Source organism: Rhinatrema bivittatum, chromosome 1, assembly GCF_901001135.1.
Source record: "Rhinatrema bivittatum chromosome 1, aRhiBiv1.1, whole genome shotgun sequence".
Taxonomy (NCBI): domain Eukaryota; kingdom Metazoa; phylum Chordata; class Amphibia; order Gymnophiona; family Rhinatrematidae; genus Rhinatrema; species Rhinatrema bivittatum.
In genome coordinates, this window is record NC_042615.1 from 743,156,691 (window position 1) to 743,178,821 (window position 22,131).

At 44.4% G+C, this 22,131-nt stretch overlaps 1 protein-coding gene and 1 long non-coding RNA gene across 2 annotated transcripts in view; one reads left to right on the forward strand and one right to left on the reverse strand.

The window, feature by feature from the left end:
- The window catches only part of PLCXD3 (phosphatidylinositol specific phospholipase C X domain containing 3), a 303,638-nt gene that overhangs the window by 32,176 nt on the left and 249,331 nt on the right, over nucleotides 1-22,131 (forward strand). The gene's annotated exons all lie outside the window — the stretch shown is intronic.
- On the reverse strand, nucleotides 95-5,700 carry LOC115076543. Its single transcript, XR_003852791.1, has 3 exons — nucleotides 5,496-5,700; nucleotides 4,136-4,272; nucleotides 95-478 (listed from the first exon to the last, which is right to left on the reverse strand). It is a non-coding gene; the product is annotated as an uncharacterized LOC115076543 (long non-coding RNA).

Below are 22,131 nucleotides of genomic sequence, written 5' to 3' on the forward strand. Positions count from 1 at the left end.
AGCAGAACAAAAACATGAGGGCTAGCCTCGTGGCTTTTGTCATTGATTTGCCCAGCACAGGAACACTAAAAAGTAAAGTGACAAGCTCCTGGTACCTTGTCATGGGACAGCTTAGCTATTTTAAAATATAAGGAAAATTAAAAAGAGCCAACTGACACCTGTGCCATGTCACCAGGAAGGCTTAGAGTGGCAGTGAAAGGGGAAGAAAAAGGGTTTTAATAGTGGCACTACTTTATAGTGACATCAGAGGAGCAAGGATCTGTTCTGGGAGAAAGAGGTTTTCCATGTGAGGTCTTGAGCAGAAGGCAGAAGAATTCCTTGAGAAAGCAGATGTTCTGACTGTCAGCTCTGCCAGAAGCCAAAAGATTTGTGGTGGAGCCAACCTGCACCAGAGGGGAACAGCTACAAGAACACCTGCTGTTAATGAGTTACTAGGAGATCTGGACGAAGGAAGAGTTTTCAGAGTGAATCATGTGCCCTAGAAGGTAAAGACAAAAAGGACAGGTTAGTCAGAAAGAGATTCTAGTTTTCAGAGTGATTCATGTGCCCTAGAAGGTAAAGACAAAAGGGACAGGTTAGTTATTTAATAGAAGAAGTTGAACAAGAACATGTCCTAATAAACCTGTTCTAGGTAGAGGGAACTGTGAAGATGTAAACATTGAAAAAGTGACTACTGTTCCCCTGAAATTAAAGGCAGGACAATGTTTTATTATCTTTGTTTTCTACAGCTAGATATTAATCAGTTCCACCAAGCCACAGGACATCCGCACTAGAACGATGTTTAGCTTGCAGAAGATACTTGGTGCCAGGGAGACAGTCTTTATTATTCATTTCTTATAGCCAGTTAGTAGGTAGCTCCTGGAGGCAGACACCAACAGAGGAAAACCTGACACCTATGACCTCAGGGCCCATCACCATTTTAAAAATGGCCCGGCCACACGCGTATCCCCCGGTATGCATGGAAGTGCCGTGCTCCTTGAAAGGGGTGGGCTAGGGGGGCAGGGTGTGGGCAGGGCAGAGGCCAACCAGGACAGCAGCCTTTAGGCCCTGTCCCAGGAAAGGGCACGCCGGCCAGCTGACAGTACGTAGAACTTACTTCATCTATTCAGATGAATTAAGTTCCAAAACAAACAAAAAAAAAGGTAGTAAAAGGGGTTTTAGGGGTCGTGGAGGAGAGGGGAAAATGGAGGCAGCGTAGGAAGAGGGATAGGAAAGATCCCTCCTAGTCCTTAATTGGAGCAGACTGGGAGGGAACTGGTTTAGGCCCGATCGCGGGCCATCCATTGCTCCTACCATGTGGCAGGGGCCGGCCAATGGCATGGATACCCTGTCACATGGTAAGGGCAAAGGGCCATCAGCGCCATTTTAATTAGTGGCAGCCGACGGCCTGGGAGCGGGGAGATCGCTCCTGGGACCCCACTGGACCACCAGGTACCTGTAAAATGTTTTTGGGGGGGTCGGGAGGGTGGGGGAAGAAAAGGGATTAGTTTTAAAGGGTCAGGGTGGGTTTTTTTGTTTATCGGCTCGGGCACAGCCGATAAACAAAACCGTGATCGGGCCCGATGAAAAAAAAACCCACATGTGAATTGGAACCGGAATCCGAACCGATTCCGGTTCCGATTCACATCTCTATTATGTTCCTATCTTACCATCAGGTCGACACAGTAAGGCCGCGTTAGAAAGAGTGCGGCAGTGCCGGGCACACCCTCGTTTGCCGCACGCACAGTTCTGATCACATACCGCTCGATTATTTAAATTGCTTGCAAATGCAAGCCGCGTCTGCAAAGCATTAGGCGAAGCGTTAGGCCCGCACAACCCATTTTACTGTATAGGTGCTTAATACAGCGTCTATACAGTATCCTGGGTGTTCTGGTACCTCTCATTTCAAATGTCATTTCAAATGACATTTGAAATGACAGGCACCAGGAAGTGGATCCCAACTTTAATCCATGAAAACCTAAAAACCGAAAATCCCCTCCTCCCGAAGTGGCTTTTGTTGCTTTTCAGCCCCTTCCCTTCTCTGCCGCCCTCCGGAGGGGACAGCCGGCGGCGAAAACGGCTCGCAGCGGTCCCCCCCGCGCAGGTCGCAGTTCTCCTGGCTCGGCCCTCATCAAATTGTGAAGTCAGGTGAGAGCCTACTGTTCTGTGCTTTTCAGCCCCTTCCCTTCTCTGCCGCCCTCCGGAGGGGGCAGCCGGCAGCGAAAGTGGCTTGCAGCGTTCCCCCCCGCGCAGGTCACGGTTCTCCTGGCTTGGCCCTCATCAAATTGTGAAGTCAGGTGAGAGCCAACTGTTCTGTGCCCTCTCCAGTCACGGCGCGAGCGAAGCGAAGCGTACTTTCATTGGCCTGAGCGCCCGTCAATTTGGGCGCTCCAGCCAATGAAAGCACATAGACGGGCGCGCATGACGTCATGGCGTGCGTCATGGCGTGCGTCATTGGCTGGAGCGCCCAAATTGATGGGCGCTCCAGCCAATGAAAGCACATAGACAGGCGTGCTTTCATTGGCTGAGTGCCCGTCAATTTGGGTGCACATGGACGGGCGCGCGTGACGTCACGGCGTGCGTCACGCATGCCCGTCTATGTGCTTTCATTGGCTGGAGCGCCCAAAATTGACGGGCGCTCAGGCCAATGAAAGTACGCTTCGCTTCGCTCGCGCCGTGACTGCAGAGGGCACAGAACAGTGGGCTCTCACCTGGCTTCACAATTTGATGAGGGCTGAGCCAGGAGAACCTGGACCTGCGCGGGGGGGAATGCTGCAAGCTGCTTTCGCCGCCGGCTCTCCCCTCCGGAGGGCGGCAGAGAAGGGAAGGGGCTGAAAAGCACAGAACAGTGGCTCTCACCTGACTTCACAATTTGATGAGGGCCGAGCCAGGAGAACCGGGACCTGAGCGGGAGGGAACGCTGCGAGCTGCTTTTGCCACTGGCTGCCCTCTCCAGAGGGCGGCAGTGAAGGGAAGGGGCTGAAAAGCAACAAAAAGTAAGAAAGCAACAAAAAGTAATGTCGAGTTGCTTCGGGAGGAGGGGATCTTAGGTTTTAGAGGTTTCCTTTTGGGGGAAAGTTTGCCGTCTACCATTACCCCTTTCTCTAACACAGGGGTAAGGGTAGGCAGTAAGTTAGCAGGTTAAACGCGCGGAAAAACGGCAGGGTAAAATAGCGATAGTCAGGGCGCGCGTACTGTATGGGAGGGAATAGCTAATTCGATCATTTACATTTAATATACATGCCGCGTGCGGAAGGGGTTACCCGGTGATTTAAAGAGGCGGTAAGAATCGGTTAAAGGGGATTGTGTATCGCAGGAAGGGCTAACGCGGCCGGAAGTGAGTTGAAAGCGGGTTAGGAGCGGGGTAACCGCGGCCCCACTTTACTGTATGACCTGTATGTAAGAACATTTTCAGAAGGTGGGAGAAGTTGGCTAATGTTGATGAGATGCAGAAAAGTATGGGCACAGAAAGAAGGAGTTTCAAGAGCTTTCTGGAGCTTGCTTTGGAAGCACATGCACATTTAGATATTTTATAAACAGAGGACATGCATATGTTCATTCAAAGTGTGCACAAGCTTTCACACCTACTAATCAAGTCGTGGATATTAAATCTGACTTGTCTGACTTCAATAATCAATTTGCCTTCCACATTTTCCAATGTAACCCCTCTGATGGCTGAACCTGTATAACAGTTCCAGAGGCCATATGTCACACTTCTATTTAGATGGACAGTGTCCCCATCCCACATGATATTGTTCCAGGGTTCCTTGTGTGGGCGAAATGTCTCATTGCTCTTAATGTTTCCCAGTTTTCAAGTCTTTTGTACACAGCACTGATAATCACAGCATTAGAGAATAATGAAGTCCTTACTCAATGACACACAAGAGAGTTATTTGATATTCCAGCATTTCTCTTTTACTGATAACGTATAAATGATGATGTAAAGTCTTTACAACTTACAAATGCTTTTGTAAGTTTGTGACTTCTTTAACAGTCTTTCTTAATCTCAGATGTTAAATCCAGTTGATGTAATTCTTTTAGTCGTTTGATCTCTTTCCTCCCATTTAATTCGGGGCAAAGCTTTTATGCTTCCCTCCCATAGTAGTTGAAGTATCAAAGGTGTATTTTTTAAAGTTTTAGTCTTTTTATCTCCTACCTCCTCTTGTAGTATCAAGGGTAATGTCTTCTCATATCCCAGTCTTCATTAGATATCCATGGGCCATTGATGTAGTCCATCTCCCCTCTTTCTCCTTTCTCCTTCTTCTTCTCACACACAGGATGGCTGGACGTCATCTTCTTATTAATAAAAAACAATCAGAGCAAACACACCCTAAAATGAACAAAATAAAAAGCAGCTAATGCTGCAAAGATGTAAGAGCATTCAATGCAAAATGTAAATATATAAAGAACTTGGTATCAGTAAATAATTGTGCTCAGCGACATAATCTGCAGTCTCTTGCCCGCTATGGGCTACAAACTATATCGTCTGGAAGCAATCACATCATTTACCAGTTCCGACCCACCAACCTATGACTCAGTGAAATCTTTATTATACAATTAGTCGAAAAAATTTCTATTATGAACAATGTTGCATTCAATATCAAACTGTCAAAAATGTTTCTATAAAAAAAATAGAAAAAAAATATACTTAGCCTGCAGTGTATTTGTTAAGTATTTTCAAGCACAAATCATTACTATATGAGAACCTCTTCAGTTCTCCTGCTCCATTAATTACCTAACATTGGCAATGTTTCGGCACTATACCACACCTGCATCAGGGGTATAGTTTATATACTTGGCTGCAAATAACTCTGTTTAACAACTTCAAAAAAATGATGGAAGTCATCCTCTCCTTGGATCTTGGTGATCTCAGATTCTTCTTGCTGGAAGGGAACCTCTCCCATTGGAGTTAGGAGCAAAATTAAGTAAGCTTAATTGAGTCCAAAAGGATTTTGCACTCTAAACTCAAATAAATGGAATAAGAAAGTGGAAATAAACTCTCATTTAAAAGAAAGAACTCCATGGAGGTTTAGATTAAGTCGGAGCTCTGCGCAGGACATGCTGCTTCCTCAAAAGCAACAGAGATCCACCAGGGTAAAATCTCTCCGTATAAACCAACAGGAGAGTTCCATTGCAAACATTCCACAGAGGGAACTGCAAAAACACTTTATCCCTAAAACTGTCTCTATCCACACCGAATGGTATAACCTTGGATAAATATAATAGGGGTCTAGCAGGATCCTACACCAGTGTGAACTGAGATTGTGGTATAGCTTCAATGGCATTAAGGAAGGCATCATACTGTGTGTTTTAAGCAGGCTGCTATATTTATTCTCCAATGCCCTTTAACTAGTTGGCAATTTCTAGCATAGCCTTTGTATGCTCCAGAATTTCCTATCTCTCCTGGGGTCTCACTGTATATACAGTAGTTTATGTAGTAGATATGACTTGCTGTTAAGTTTCTTTCATAAATTTTCTTTAGTGAAATTCACATATCTTTTACCCCAGCCTCTCACCTGATGTGTATTAGCTGAATGTCCTCTACAGGCAAGGCAAGCATTGCTTTTGCTTCTCTCCACTGATCAGTCTGTGCTAATTATCTTCCACAAACTTTCTCTGAGCAGTATCTCCTTTATAAAAATTACCATAGCTGGTAATTGCTTCCGTTTAATTTTGCCACCCCTACTCTGAAGTCAGCACTAGTGTGCACTCTAAAAAGCATTCTGCTATTTTTATTCTACTCGGCTTGTTGTCTTTCTATCAGCACTCTGGGTTCCCAGCATTATTAATCAGTTGCTAGCCTTAACCTGGGCTTAATAACCTGTGGGCAAAGCATGGTGTGCAGTGGTTGCAGCAGTCAGAGCCTTACTTTGTAATAGAAAAATTGGCAAATCTCCAGGTGTAGGTTGCAATTATAATTTTACCAGAGACTAAGGTAAACAACAAAGAGGTTCATGCAAAAGAGCATTTCATTTAGGAGAGAGAGAGTTGTGTTCATGAGAAAATAATTTTTAGCAGAGAGAAATACACAGGAAATAACTCAGAATGCAAGCTAGTGGGATACCTAGGTACTAATTACCATGTTGCTAGGTAACCTTCCCAATCGCACCTCCCCCTATTCAGGGTTTGGTAATGGCTAGGTGTGAGTCTTAACCCCTTGTTTGCTGGAGGAGAACAATTGTGCTGTTATAGTCTCTAGCAGGTTCCACAAACAACGTTTTTGGGGGTGTTCTATGCTTTCATCTTTCACATAGCCATTTTTTCTGCTTCTTGTTTTGAGCTTGGTGGCTAATATTTCAGCTTCATTATTTTCCTTTGACTAAGGGCAGCATAGTAAAATAATAAGATAGATTTTGTCTCTCATTGGCCTTTCATGCTCATCCTCTTGCAGCTGTATCTCTTCTACCCATCAACTGATGGTTAAGCTGAACACAGAAAAAAAAACCCCAAACCCATCATTTCTTTCAGGAAGGTTGATCTCCCAGAGAAACAATTAATTGCATGATCCCAAAAATGGTTAGCTTTCTGTATAAAATCTAAGCAGCCCATTTTGACTGTGGCACCATAAGGGGGAGAAAAAGGCATACATTTAAGGCTGTGACAGAGGATCCTCCCCCCCCTAGGAATTTTAGTGTATGGGATAAGGTAACCCATCCTAGGTACCCTGATCTTCATTCCCTTCAGGCAGAAAATGTCCAGTGTTTCATTGTTTCTAAACCCAGCCATCCGGGGCCCTGTAGCTAGTTTGGTTTTTCAGGATATCCTTAATGAATAAGCATCAGATATCTTCTTCTAAGACCCAATTAAGCTATGGGATTTGATTGCTGCTGGAGGATGTTTAAAGTGAATTTGGACAAGTTGATAGAAGAATCAGGGCCTGTACTAGCTTTTTTGCTGCCCTGTGCAAATAATTACTGTGCTGCCCCCACTTCAGTCATCTTTCTCCAGTAATCTAAACTTTAAAATCTGACATTCCTTCCTACCTGAGTTCACTCCTCTCCTCTGGAACCCAAGGCCACTGCAAGGTTATTAGATGCCCTAGGCAAACTTTAAATGCCCCCCCCCCCCCCCCCCCCCCTCCTCAATCCGGCCCTCTACACACCCACGCACACACACACACAATTAAAATGTATGCGTTTACAATATCTGATTTTTCATTAAAAAGAACATTCGGAGTACAGTCTTTTGAAGTAAAAATATCACATTCAACAACCTGTATATTATATTTACATTCATTGCTGTGGTGGCAACCAGAAAACCCTGCAAAAATACACATATGAAATTAGGCCTATTGTAACGCATGTTGGTTATGGGTTTGACCTTCAGAATACAATATAGCAAACCTCCTATATCAAAACAGCACTAACTGCCAGCACTCAAACATTAGCAATCTTATTTATGAAACAGCAACACTACAAATATACCAGCTCCTAAAATATCAATACACCTCCTATTAGGAAAACAGAACAAGCCAGAATGTTATACATCCGTACACAGAAGCTGCATGCTAGCAGAATATCTCACCTTGGTCACAGTTGCAGAACTCAGACAAACCATCACCAAAAACTGAACAAAGAGACCATAAAATATAAATAGAGATGTGCAGACAAAAACTGAACTGAAAACTGAAGCAAGAAAGACTCTGTATTAGGGATGTGAATCGGGCTTCGGATGATTGAAAATATCGTCGATATTTTCAAAATCGTCAGAAATCGGGGGCTCCCCCAAAACGATAGGAAAACCCCACGATTTTGTTCATGGGGGTTCTCTTATCGTTTTGGGGGAGGGCGGGAAAAACAGCACACAAAAATAACCCCTAAACCCACCCCGACCCTTTAAAACTAATCCATTAGCTTCCCCCACCCTCCCAACCCCCCCAAAACCTTTTTACAGGTACCTGGTGGTCCAGTAGGGGTCCCGGGAGCCATCTCCCGCTCCCGGGCCGTCAGCTGCCACTAATCAAAATGGCGCCGATGGCCCTTTGCCCTTACCATGTGACAGGGTATCCATGCCATTGGCCGGCCCCTGTCACATGGTAGGAGCACTGGATGGCCGTGCCATTTTTAAAGATGGCGCCGGCCATCCTGTGCTCCCTCCATGTGACAGGGGCCGGCCAATGGCACGGATACCCTGTCACATGGTAAGGGCAAAGGCCATCGGCGCCATTTTTATTAGTGGCAGCCTACGGCCCGAGAGCGGGAGATCACTCCCGGGACCCCCACTGGACCACCAGGTACCTGTAAAATGTTTTTGGGGGGTCGGGAGGGTGGGGGAAGCTAAGGGATTAGTTTTAAAGGGTCAGGGTGGGTTTTTTGTTTATCGGCTTGGGCACAGCTGATAAACAAAACCGCAATCGGGCCGGACGAAAAAAAAAACCACGATGTGAATTGGAACCGGAATCTGAACTGATTCCGGTTCCTATTCACATCTCTACTCTGTAAACAATGCAACAACAGAAACATCGCCATTCATCATAAAACATAAAACAATAAAATCATAAAATCTAAAACATCATAATAGTAAAAGTGTATTAATAATGAAGATAAATATTTCAAGACAGCTGAAGACTAAACATCCAATAATTTAAAAAACCTCATATAAATTGTTTTTTTAAATTTCCCAAACACCAGTAAAATATTTCAAATCAGCAGTCACATCAATAACACCCAATAATTAAAACTAATAAGGACAAAAATAAAATCTCCCATTGCCCATAACTGGGAACTTTTGGTTTCCCGTCACCCGGAGATTGTTGTGGATTAGTGGGTATGGGAGAGAACACAAACCTTTTCCTCTCTCTCTCTCATATATGCACACACACTTTCTTTCTCTCATACATATTCATGCTCACATACTCGTGCTTCCTCTCTTAGACGCACACAGTCCCTCTCTCTCACAGATATGCATGCACACACACACGCTTGGACTTGCACATACACACACACACATGCTTCCTCTCACTCATATGCTCGCAAATACACAGACACATGCTCTTTCTTACTCACACACTTCCACAAATTCATACTACCTCTCTCACATGCTCCTTCTGTCTCACACACACACACATGCATTTCCTCTCTCATACATACATATACACACACATGCATGCACTCCTCATACACACACACACACATATATATGCTCTTTCACATACATGGGCTTCATCTTCTTTTCTTCCACTTGCTCCTCTTGCAGCCCTGGGCCCACCTCTTCATTTTGGCCTCCATTGGGTCAGAGGTAGCCTCCACTCCACTTTGGCTGCTGGAGAAATGGGGTCTATCAGCAGCCCACAGCCTTTTCACTACTTAGGCCACCGTTGGACGGGGCAATGTACACCAGAGAGTCCATGGATTCACTGCCTCTGCTCTTTCCCTCACTTCCCATCCCCTTCCCTCATTACCTCAGCTCTTCCTATCCTTTCCCTCACTATCTTGCTCTTTCTCCCACTTTTCAATCCCTTTTCTCCCTCCAGAGACTCTTCCCTGCCTCCCTCTAAATATTCCCCATCAAACTACCTCATTTCTTTCCCCATCCCTGACCCTCTAGAGATTCTTCTCCCTCTTCTCACCCCTTAGTGAGTCACTATCTCAGCTTTTCCCCTTCTCACCTTCTTTCCTCATTACTTCATTTTTTTCCCCCTTTACCCCCTCTCCTTTCCTCTAGAGGCTGTTTCCGCCCTCTCCCACCCTTGCTCTTTCCTTACCTCTTCTCACCACTTTCTATCCTTTACCCATTGTCTTCTAGGGATGTGAATCGTGTCCTCGATCGTCTTAACGATCGATTTCGGCTGGGAGGGAGAGGGAATCGTATTGTTGCCGTTTGGGGGGTAAAATATCGTGAAAAATCGTGAAAAATCGTGAAAAATCTAAAAATCTAAAAATCGCAAAACCGGCACATTAAAACCCCCTAAAACCCACCCCCGACCCTTTAAATTAAATCCCCCACCCTCCCGAACCCCCCCAAATGAGTTAAATAACCTGCGGGTCCAGCGGCGGTCCGGAACGGCAGCGGTCCGGAATGGGCTCCTGCTCTTGAATCTTGTTGTCTTCAGCCGGCGCCATTTTCCAAAATGGCGCCGAAAAATGGCGGCGGCCATAGACGAACACGATTGGATGGCAGGAGGTCCTTCCGGACCCCCGCTGGACTTTTGGCAAGTCTCGTGGGGGTCAGGAGGCCCCCCACAAGCTGGCCAAAAGTTCCTGGAGGTCCAGCGAGGGTCAGGGAGCGATTTCCCGCCGCGAATCGTTTTCGTACGGAAAATGGCGCCGGCCATACGCATATGGCCGGCGCCATTTTCCGTATGGAAAATGGCGCCGGCAGGAGATCGACTGCAGGAGGTCGTTCAGCGAGGGTTCCGGCGCCTCGCTGAACAACCTCCTGCAGTCGATCTCCTGCCGGCGCCATTTTCCGTACGAAAACGATTCGCGGCGGGAAATCGCTCCCTGACCCCCGCTGGACCTCCAGGAACTTTTGGCCAGCTTGTGGGGGGCCTCCTGACCCCCACGAGACTTGCCAAAAGTCCAGCGGGGGTCCGGAAGGACCTCCTGCCATCCAATCGTGTTCGTCTATGGCCGCCGCCATTTTTCGGCGCCATTTTGGAAAATGGCGCCGGCTGAAGACAACAAGATTCAGGAGCAGGAGCCCGTTCCGGACCGCTGCCGTTCCGGACCGCTGCTGGACCCGCAGGTTATTTAACTCATTTGGGGGGGTTCGGGAGGGTGGGGGATTTAATTTAAAGGGTCGGGGGTGGGTTTTAGGGGGTTTTAGTGTGCCGGCTCACGATTCTAACGATTTATAACGATAAATCGTTAGAATCTCTATTGTATTGTGTTCCATAACGGTTTAAGACGATATTAAAATTATCGGACGATAATTTTAATCGTCCTAAAACGATTCACATCCCTATTGTCTTCATCCCCCTCACTATGCCCTTCCCCCATCTTCTCACACATTCACTTTCAGCCTCTTCCCTCCCCCCCAGGGGTTTCCTCCTCTCCCTCTCCTGTGCAGTTTATTACAATTTAAGCTGGCAAGTCTCCTTTAGTGGCTCCTATGCTGCGTGTGGCCTGAGGCCTTTTCTATACTTTGGCCACTGGCAGGGTGGGGTGCGCTGGGCGGCCTGAGGCCTCCATTCCATTTTGGCCACTGGTAGCCCAGACCACTGCATCCTCAGATCCCTCTACAATGTGTAAGTGCACGGCTTGCACAGAGAGTTTTGCTGGCCCTAAAAGAATTGGCGTTTCTAGACAGAATTATTTGAAGGGAGGAGGTGGCAGAAAGCAAGCTGGGTATGGAAGGGGCCATGGAAGGATTCTACAAAAATGTCCCTAGGACCTTCAATGCAATAACGAACTCTCCAGTCAGTTTCAACTACCCAGTAAAAGTTACCATTAAACTTATTTAATAGTATCATTCAACCATTTCTTCTGTATGGAAGTAAAGTCTAGAGCCTATAAAGGATGGGACAGAATCTCAATATAAACCCCCACCTCTAGTTCTGTAACACATACTGAATACACAGAAATTCCCCTCAAAATGAAGGTAGACTATTTCCCCTTACAACTCACATAGTAAATAGTATATTTAAATTCTGGTTTCATTTCAGTAACCGCAACACACACTCCTTCCACTGCCAGACACTTTGGGGCTGATGTAATAAGCCACGGAGATCTGCCGCGGGTTTTTGTGCATGTATTACGCGTGTTTTCCCACGCTAATCTTACACTTGTATGTAATAATGTGGAAAAAACGCTCGCACAAACCTGCTCAAGTATCCACGGTTGTTTAGTGCAAGCCCATGCCAATGCCATGCAAAGGAGGCATTTAGCTATTCAAGGGCAATGCAGAGAGCCATGTTGGCATTAGAGCGGGTTTTTTAAAGCAGGTTTTTTAGAACCTGGATCAGAGCAGAAGTTAAGTTTAAGCAAATCTCTTCAGGTCTCATCCCCTCACCAGTGGCAGATAATTCTGGCATCAGCCCTTCTCTTCTCTGATTCCCTATATAGCTTCCCATTAATCCTTTTTAACCTTCTCCCCAGCCCATTTCAAAGCTCCCCCTTCAGACCTGTCCTTTTCCTTTGTCTCTCTCTCTCTCTCTCTCTCCACAGCCCTCATTTTCTTTCACACTATCTCAGCCCCTTCCTAGCCCCTCCAGGTTCTTCATACAACGTCTCCACTCCTCCTCACCCTTTTGTACTCTGTCTCACACACCCAGAGCACCTAAAACCCCATTCATAATCCACCCAATCACCATGTCCCTGCTGTCCTTCCATCTCTGAGTTCCCAACTAATTCCAGAGACTCTGTTTTCCTGCACCTTTTTCATTACACTTTCAGTTCTCTCTCTTCCTTCTTTGTCTCTTTCCTTCAATGGAAATTTTAATGCTTTCTTTTTTCTGCTCTTTTCTACTGTTTCCCTTCTTCTTTGACACCTCTTCCTAAGTTTTTTTTCATATTCCTCTTCCTCGTTCTCCTATGTACTCTCATCCTTTCCTCATCCCTTCCATATCCATTATCTCCCTAGATTCCTCCCCCTCAATACAGGATCCCCTCTTTTACAACCCCATCCCAAGTCTGCTCTCTCTCTCTCTCCATCACAGGTCTTTTCTCTCTCACTCCCATTAGTCTGTCCTCTCCCTTTTATACCATGACCCATCTCCCTCTCCTCTCTCTCTCTGCCCCACTCCATCCCACTGTGGCCCCCCACCAGAGCCTGGCCACCAGATGTCACTATCCCTGTATGGAACCACACATTGAAGGAACATTCCATTCCCCTCATCCCCTCCCACCTGGAGGGTCTGCATTGAATGCCTGAACACACTATTTAGCCCAGCCATTTTAGAACACCAGGATCAATTTGAGGAAGCCTTTGAACAGTAAGGATGTTCTAAGTTTTACACTCTGGTGAGGCCTCCCAGCTTCACCCATATGGAGTTTCATTTTGAAGTGATACCTCATTGTGCACTCCCTGCCAGAGGGTCCTTCTCCTACTAATTTACAGAGTGATATATTTTTACACCTTTTTGGGGTGAAAGGGCTCTCACCAGAGGACCCATGAGCCTACTGTAGGTGGGCAACCACCAATGATGTATCCTGCTGTGAGAGACAGTGAGGGCAGAAGATGTATCTTTAACTTTGAAGTACTTTTTGGACTCTGAACAGTGTGGGGAGATTTTGGATCCCTCCTTCCCACTGGGATTGCAGTGCTGAGAATTAGCCTGATCCCACTTGACTTTTCCCCATGAGAAGTCCCCCTCAGAAACAATAAAAAAGGATGGAAGAACAAGATTGGGAGGCCCTAACCAGATCTCCACACTATGCAGTGTCCGAGGAGAAGATGACCTAAGGTAGGATTTTTGCTGTGAAGTTGGGGGCCCCTCCACTAGGATTCCCGGATAGCCACATGGTAAGCTTTGTGCATTAAATATCACCATTGGGTTCTACCTAGATGCCTGAATATAAGGACACCTACCTACCTAGAACTACACTTGTACCAGCATTTCAGATGTAATGTCAACATTATTGACTAATTTAGTTTATGATTACAAATCAGTAAACTCTTATTTTCACACCCAGATCCTAGTCCTGTCTAATTTATTACAGCCTCTCACCACATGAGATGCACCTACAGTCTACACACTTACTGGGTGTTGTGTTCCGCGGCCCCCTACCTTGTCTGCGGCGTTCCTTCGCCGCGGGAGCCCCGGGGGAGGGCTCTGATCCGGGCCGTCGCTCCCGTGTGGCCTCCGGTGCTACTCGCTGCAGGGGGAGCCGTCCTGCTCCCCCCTCGCGGCATTCAGCGGCGTCTTTCCTCCGCGGGGGAAAATCCAAGATGGCCACCGCCATCCTTAGGCGCGAGGCCGTGCCTACTCCACTAATTTAAAGGGACCTGATCCCTTTAACAAGCTTCACCTGTTCCTCAGCAGCCTAAGCAGGGGAAGTATAAAGGGAGACTTCCTCTGCTCATCCAGTGACTTGGCAACATCCTCCAGCGCTGTCTAGCCTGCTTGCTTCAGTGAGTTCCTTGAGCTTGGATTGCTGTTCCTCTTCGTCTTGCTGTTCCTGGTTCCTGACTTCGGATTGGCTTACGGTGATTCTCTGGCATACGACTTCAGATTGGCAAGCGGTGATTCTCTGGTGTGTGACTTTGGACTGGTGAGCGACGACCCTCTGGCACTTGACCTTCAAGACTACCATCTCCAAGGGCCCGCCTAAGTCCAGGCGGCCTGGGTCCCTATGGGCTCCTTCCGGGGGGGACCGCGGGCTTCCAGGGCGAAGCTCCAGTCAGCCCTTGCTCCGACACCTGACCTCTCAAAGGTCCACCTAAGTCCCAGCGGTCTGGGTCCCTACGGGCTCCTCCTGGGGGGACCACAGACTTCCAGGGGTGAAGACACAGCTCCTCTTCTCGTCTCTTCATCCGCCTCCGCAGTCGTCTCAGTCCCCAGTGCCAAGGGCCAGCTGGTCCCATCTTCTGCTCTGCCTCGCCACCCGACAAGAGAACTTATGGATCCTTCGAAAGGTATACCATCCTCCCGTCGGCCAAGGGTTCACAAGCCTGAGCATAACACTGGGAGCAACATAACATCATCTGGCCCACAAGCGAGAACTTACCCCCATAAAAAGAATCCCCAGGGATTAAGAGTTAAGCATGGGATATTATTTGCTAGCCGAAGCAGCCCCTGAAGACAAACAAATTAATTTGTTTGCCCTTGTGGTTATAACCCTGCTAAATGTTATGCCACATTTAGTCTTTGGCCAAGGCCAAAGTATTTTGTCTTTCCTCTATCCCCATCCTATGTCCCGACCTCAGTCTGCTTCCTCTGATCTGCTCTGCTGTACTCTCCTGGGCTTACCAGGGGTCAGCAACATTTATAGCCCAAAGTCACTTCAAAAGTAGGCCTTCCTCCTACAGCTGTTTCCAGGGTCCTGCACTGCTCACTTTGGCTCATTGCCAAAGGCCTCCATTCAATTACAACTGCTCCTGGGCCCATAAGGCAGTATTTACAAAACATGCACCAGCCAAAAATATTTAGGTGCCAGATAATTTCTCATAGGTTTTTTCATTTATTTTTTCACTTTTTCACTAAATTTGTTTTTCGCTTTTTACTACCCAGCATTGTACAGTCATAGGTGCTATAAATAATTTATGCTTCTTATAGCATCATATGAGATGATGTATTGAATTGTGCATTATTTTTATTTCTAGTTACCATTATTGCTATGCAGCTCAACGTGTGTGTGTGTGTGTGTGGGGGGGGGGGGTCACAGAAAATAGATCTTGGCCTCAGATGCAATGTAGTATATTTTCAAAAGGTTTAACTTCCTAACTTCAGGCTTTAACTGGTTTAAATTTTGCTTTTAAAAAATTTTCCCCATTGGCCTAAATCCACATGGTGGCCCAATTGAGTCAGTCAAAAAAGGGGCAGCTCCAGGACCAATACTAGGATGGGCTTATGATTCAACTCATTAGTATGGGCAACTTCAGCCATATAATCAGCAGCAGTTCTAAATCTTAATCTAGCCAGTCAAAATTTGAAAGGCTAGATTTAGGAAGTTTTCAGCTGAAAACAAAGGTCTAGTCAAATGAATCTAGCTAAAAATTCTTATAAACATAACAGCTAAAATGATTTTATCTGCTCAGCAATTCTTTGAAAGCTGACTCCCAGTGTTACAGTCCTCTGTAGATAATAAGCCATAGGCACTGTATATGACACTGTGTAATCCAAGCAAATTGCGGTCACTGAAAATTTCTGCAATTTACACAATGATCCATACAAAGGAACTTATTGCACTACAAAGCTTTTCTATCAAACCACATTCTTCAGCATAATGGAACCCTTTTACAATGGCTTCAGCTTAGAGCAGAATACAGGGCTCGAGAATTTAGACCTGTAGCATTACTGTTTAAATATAACTTATATAATATAATATATAATATATATATATAATATAAAATATATAATATAACTTATATATCCCTTAAGTCTCCCTAATCACAAGATATATATCATTTACACGCCTCACTGTGTATTCTATTACTGTCTCATGCCACCTTGTATATAATGTATCTTAGGTTTTTTTTTTATATATATTTATCTTAGTTTATTTATTAAGAAGCCCCATAGCCCATTTCAACTTCTGACTCCCTCAACTTCCTATACTTAATTTATATTGTTACTTTTGTTCTATGTTGATTCTTTTAGGTTTAAGGTTACAATGTAAAATAGTATGACACCCCTGTCATGCTATCACACCTGTTACAATGTGAACCGATGTGATGTACTCCAACGAATGTTGGTATATAAAAGATAATAAATAAATAAATAAATATATTAGAGCAGCCAAATTGCTGTGTGTGCGATAGATTCATCAACAAAAATGTCTTCATATCATACCAGGATAACACATAGGCAAGCACACTCAAACCAAAGTATAGGCTACGTGCTATCCAATATTTCACATTGTGCATTTCTTTGTGGTATGACTAAAAGATGGCAAGACTGACGCGCTCATACTACAATTGTATACAAATGATCACTCATGCCAGGAATATTTTACAAGATTTACATCTATTCAAGTAGGTTCCTTGATGTCAATCAATATTAGAATTAGCGAAAGATATTGCTGCACATTAGTTTTCAATACCACATAGATTCTTTCTTCAGATGTTTTATGCAAGTGGTTTTATGTTTACTAATATCAGAGTACGATAAACATTTTAATCCTATTTTTTTTTTTTGTATACTTTCTTTATTAACTTTTCAAAACATTTCAACAACCAAGGTGAACTTACAAACTTCCACCACCCCGCAATACCCTGGCCATCCCCCCCTTCCCCCCCTTCCCCAACCCCCCCCCCCCTCCTGATCTTCCACTCCCACTCCCCGGGCACACCCCCCCAATCCATGTCCATAGCGGGTAGGCAAACCCTGCACAGTCCGGAGGGTCCTGACTCTTTAGGCTGTCGACAGAGGCTCTCCGGCCTTCCGGTAGGTATAGCTTGTCACCTTCAAGATCATCTCACGTGTGGCGGTAGGAAGGGACTGCCAATATTTCCGCCAGATTGCTTCACATAAGTCTTTTTTCGCAGTGGTTTGTGAGTGTGCCGTCCACAGTTCGTGTTGCATTAGTGCCGTGAGCCTCGTACGCCATTGGCCACCCGTCGGCCGGTCCTTTGTAATCCATTGGGACAAAATCGTCTGAACAGCAACAAGACACGCTTTTTCTAAAAATCTAATCTCTCCTTCCGGTCGGTCGAGTATGTCCCCCTGCGGTATACGAAAAAGACACAACTGCAAAGTTTTAGGTATTGGGAAGCGCAAGATCTTTTCCAAACTGGAAATCACCTCTGTCCAAAAAACATCCACTTGTGAACATTCCCAAATGCTGTGTAGGAAGGTCCCCTTTTCCTTGTCACATTTAATACATACTGCTGAATCACAAAGCTTCGCCGCAAACCTCTGAGCTTGTGAAATGTACATACAGTGGATAACCTTGAACCCCACTTCCTGAAGTATAACATTTTCAGAAACTTGAACACATTTTTCCAGAACCATTGTAATCTCAGATATATGGGACCATACCCCTCCCAGCATATATGTGCCCAGTAATGCATGCACATAGTGTCTCGCTTGCAAGTATGCAAAGAACTCCTGTTTCCTGATATCATATATGTGTTGTATATCTTGAAAGGACCACAGAGCCCCTGACCCCGGGTCAAAGAGATGAAATTTAATCCTATTTTTATTTACCCTTTGCCCTGTTCTGCAGTATAGTAAAATAAACTGACATATGGTATAAAACATAAAACATAAACTAATTGTCGGACAAACTGTTTAATGATGTTCATGTTCACTATTCTTTTCTATCAGCAAAATTGTTAAAAATTCATGACTAGATAGAGAAAGCATTGACTATGACTCATATTTTGTGATATGAACATTCAAGTATTGAGTTTTAGTAAAGTATTGATGTATTTTAAAAATAAAAGTGCAACTTAATGCAACCTTTGTCAGCTATTAGTGACATGAAACGGTACTAATGGAGCATAAAATTAAAAATTTACCTCTAAAAGATTCATGGGCATGCATCATAATAAATATGCTATATTGACAGCTCTGTGGATACAATCAGTTTTGGTACAATGGGATATATGGAGAGAGCTAACTTTTGTCACCTACAGATGCATTGACCCAGGCTGTGTCTACATATATGCTCAGCCAGCCGTTGTTTCACATACAGTATTAGCTCCTCAACCTCATCCTCACATGCACACTTATCCTGTCTATTTTATATATATGCAATTAAGGGTCAACAAACAAATTGCAGGTGTTACTTTTTCATTGGACTAATTTAATACATCTGTGATAAGCTTTTGAGAGTTATCCTCTCTTCCTCTGGTCAGGGAAGAAACAGCACAGTTACACTGGGTTTAAATAATACAGAGTCATCTAGGTCTTAGGCTGTCTGTATATGTCATTACAGTTCAATAAAGAGAGGGGAGAGAAGGAGAATGCCAGAGGTGATGAGACAGTAAAACTTTGCAGTTGAAAGGGCCTATATTTGATCATAGTTGAAAAGGCAATGTTCTTATAAAGTTCTTTTTCTGTGTCAAAATGTGTGACTATACAAATTTTCAATGTTTTCTGATTTTGTGTACTTCTAAAGTTCCTTTTAAGTATCCCAATTGTGAGATCGTTAAGGGAATAGTCCTTTATTGCAAAGTGTTCACTGAGCTCTTATTCTGTTTTACTCTGCAATGTTTTATGTTATGTCTATAAAGATTGATTTGTTGGTATTTTTGTGGTTTTTATTAAAGGTCTGAGGCCTGGTTCCATCACTGAGGCCTAGGCCCAACATCAGGGTCCAGCGCAAGGCCTAGGACCTGACCCAAGGGCTATTCCCATTGCTTAAGCCTAGGTCCAGTACCAGGGCCTGACCTGAGGCCTAGTACCATTGCTGAGGCCTAAGCCTAAGTGTGGTTTCAGAGCTCACCATGACCTAGTCCCAGTGCCAAGGCCTGGCCAAGGCTTGGTCCCATTGTCAAGGCCTAGATCTGGCACTGGGACCCAGCCCGAGGCCTGGTCTTTTTGCCTAGACCAGTCCCAGTGCTGGGTCCCAGCCCAGAAGCCAAGGGTCAGTACTTAAGATGCCTTCTTTTTTCTTCAGTTTTCAAAAAACTTGAAAGACTCATTGCAGTGATATATCTGTAGCGGTTTCTCCCTGAGTGAATTGTGCAATTTTAATGTAAAGCTGTTGAAATGTATGGCTGTACATCAAAATGGTTCCATCTACAAAGGTGCTGCAGTGACATCACTGCAGAATGTCCTTCAAATGGACAGCATCAATTTTGAAGATTGAAGAAGAAATCAAGAGGCCTGGTCCTAGGTTTCTGGAGTGAGCCTATGCCTAGGCAGTGGGACCAGGCCTTGGGCCAGAGCCTGGAACTGGGCTGTAGCCTAGGCAATAGGATTAGGCCTCGGGTCAAGCACTGGGACCAGGTCTTGGGCAAGGCCCTGCTGCCAGGAGTAAATCTTTGGCCAGGCTTAGGACTCAGCAGCAAGACTAGGTCTTGGATAGGGCCTCACTGATGGGACCAAGCATCAAGCTAGACCCTTGCACCAGGGCCAGGCTCAGGTTGGGCCTTGGTGTCAGCATCACATCTCAAGCTGGGCCCCAGCACTGGGAGCAGGCCTCAGATCTGGCTTCATTGATGAGGCCTGGTCCTAGCAGAGGCCTGTTTTTGGAAGCGTTTCAGGTTTTTTTTTGTTTCTTTGTTTTTGGAGTGGGATGTTTAATTTTTTCTTTTTTTTTTTGTTTTACAAACTGAAAAAAAAAAAAAACAATGAAAAAATCCCTGAAATGAAAAAACAAACCGAACCAAACATTTTATGGCTGCACATCCCTAACTGATTCTTGTCCTTAATTTTTGGCTTGTTTCTAAAATCTTTCACATTTTTTCCTTTGGATCATATGCACGATATTTATGGATTAGAAAAACTTGAATGTGAATCTCTTATTTTGAATATTTTTCCCATGTTTTGTGATATGTGCTGGCACAACTTGCAGCCTGATGTTTTGCAGGGTTTTATCAATTAAAAAATTAAAAAAGAGTAAAAATTAACAAAAAATTATTGATCACATCATAGGGTGGGATTTTTTGGGGGATAAATTTGCAGGGTTTATGCCATTTTCTTATTTTTGCATTTCTGTTTGGATCTTGCTGCTTATAATTCTTTGTTTCAGGTTAGATAACTGCCGAAGGCTAGGACTGGGGGAGCAGGGAATATAGGGAATATTTCTTTCACTAATTGTTCCTCAAATAATAGTGATTGTAGATCATTTATAATTTTGTAGTAGGTTTTTCCTAGGTGTTTTGAGTGAGGATACAATTTTCTTGAAGATGATTTTGAGATGATAGCCCTTTTATTTGAAGAATTCAGTTACAGCTTTGAGTCATTTTTTCCTGTCCTTTGGTTCAGAACAAATAGTGTGGTATCATATAGTTTGACTGTGTACAATGAAATATTATGTGTGTGTATGTGAAGGATGGAACACGTTGCTTTGAAGGTATCCGTATCTTTCTATAGTTTTTTTGTTGGCATTCTGCATAAGATGTTTGCAGGTGTCCATTTGTGATTGAGATTGTAGTGTTTAGGAAGTGATCTCTTTTCATGGAGTAGTCAGTCTTGAGTTTGGGATGGAATGAATTGAAGGAGTTTAAAAATTGCTTAAGGTTCTCCTTTCCTTCAGTCCAAAGCATGAAAATGTCATCAATGTACCAGTCATATCTGAAAGTTTGTTGGAGAAACCACTCAGGAATGTTTCTTCCGTTCTAACATAAAAAAGTTGGCATATTGTGCTGCCATGGTGGTGCCTGTGGTGATTCCCATAAACTGTAATGATGTCATCATTGAAGCTGAAGTAGTTATGTGTCAGGATGAAGTTAATAGAGATGTGGTTCGTTTTTCGCCTTATTTAGGAAATTTAACGAAATTTCCTAATTCGTTTCTGTTTCGGAGTATCCGAAACACGACATAAACGCCGTTATTTCGGAGCCCCCGAAACCGGAAACGAAATTTTCCCCGCAATTCGGGGGAAAATTCGTTTTCGGGTTTGCCTGGGGAGAGGGGCAAAAATTATTTTTTTTTTATTAAAAACCACCCCAAACCACCCCAAATTTAAATTAATTATAATACACCACCCCCCCGATCCCTCCCCAAGACTTACGAAGATCCCTGGTGGTCCAGCGGAGTCCCGGCTTCCATTTGCCATGCCCTCCGTGCCCTAGTTCGTGCCAGTGCAAGCCGCGCGCCAAAATGGTGCCGAATAGCCCGAACGACCATGTCACAGGGGCTTTCGGCGCTATTGGTCAGCCCCTGTCACATGGCCATCGGCGCCATCTTGTGCTCCTATCATGTGACAGGAGCTGACCAATGGCGCCGAAAGCCTCTGTGACATAGTATGGGCAAAGGCTATCGGCGCCATTTTGGTTACTGGCAGCCGAAAACGAAATCGCTTTCGGACCCTTGCTGGACCCCCAGGGATTATTGGCAAGCCTTGGGGGGGTCATATTTTCCTCTTTAAGCGCTACTCTGTAGCGATCTTGACAAGGATAAATTTTCCTTCTGTTGTTTTAAACGTTACATAGTAAGCCTGGTTTCATATAGACACAGTAGCGATCATGGTATATCTAGATATATACAACACAGTCCTCTTTTTAAGTGTCAGCCTTCATAAATATACATAAACCGTGCAATAAAGGAAATGATGTAATGTTTATTTTGGTGCAGTGAAAATAGCCATGCTTTTGATTAATATCGAAATTGGTTCTCTAGTATTTTGTCTCCTTGACTACGTGATTGACACATTTCACAGGAAATGATGTCATAGTTTTTTGGCCCGGTTTGCTTTTGAAGAACTTTATATAAATGACAACACAGCCGAGGACTCTTCTTAGTTGCAGTGCAAGTCTTTGCGAGATGTTTCATTGACTGACAAAGGTAAAGTAGATAGCCCTGAGACTACTTTCTAAAATTTTCTCTTTGTAGAGTTGCTCGTTGAGTATTAGTTATATATAATATAACAACTTAGGGATTAGTAAAGTCAAAGCTTAAGATTGTATTTTAGTTTTAGCGATATAAAATGGTTTTAG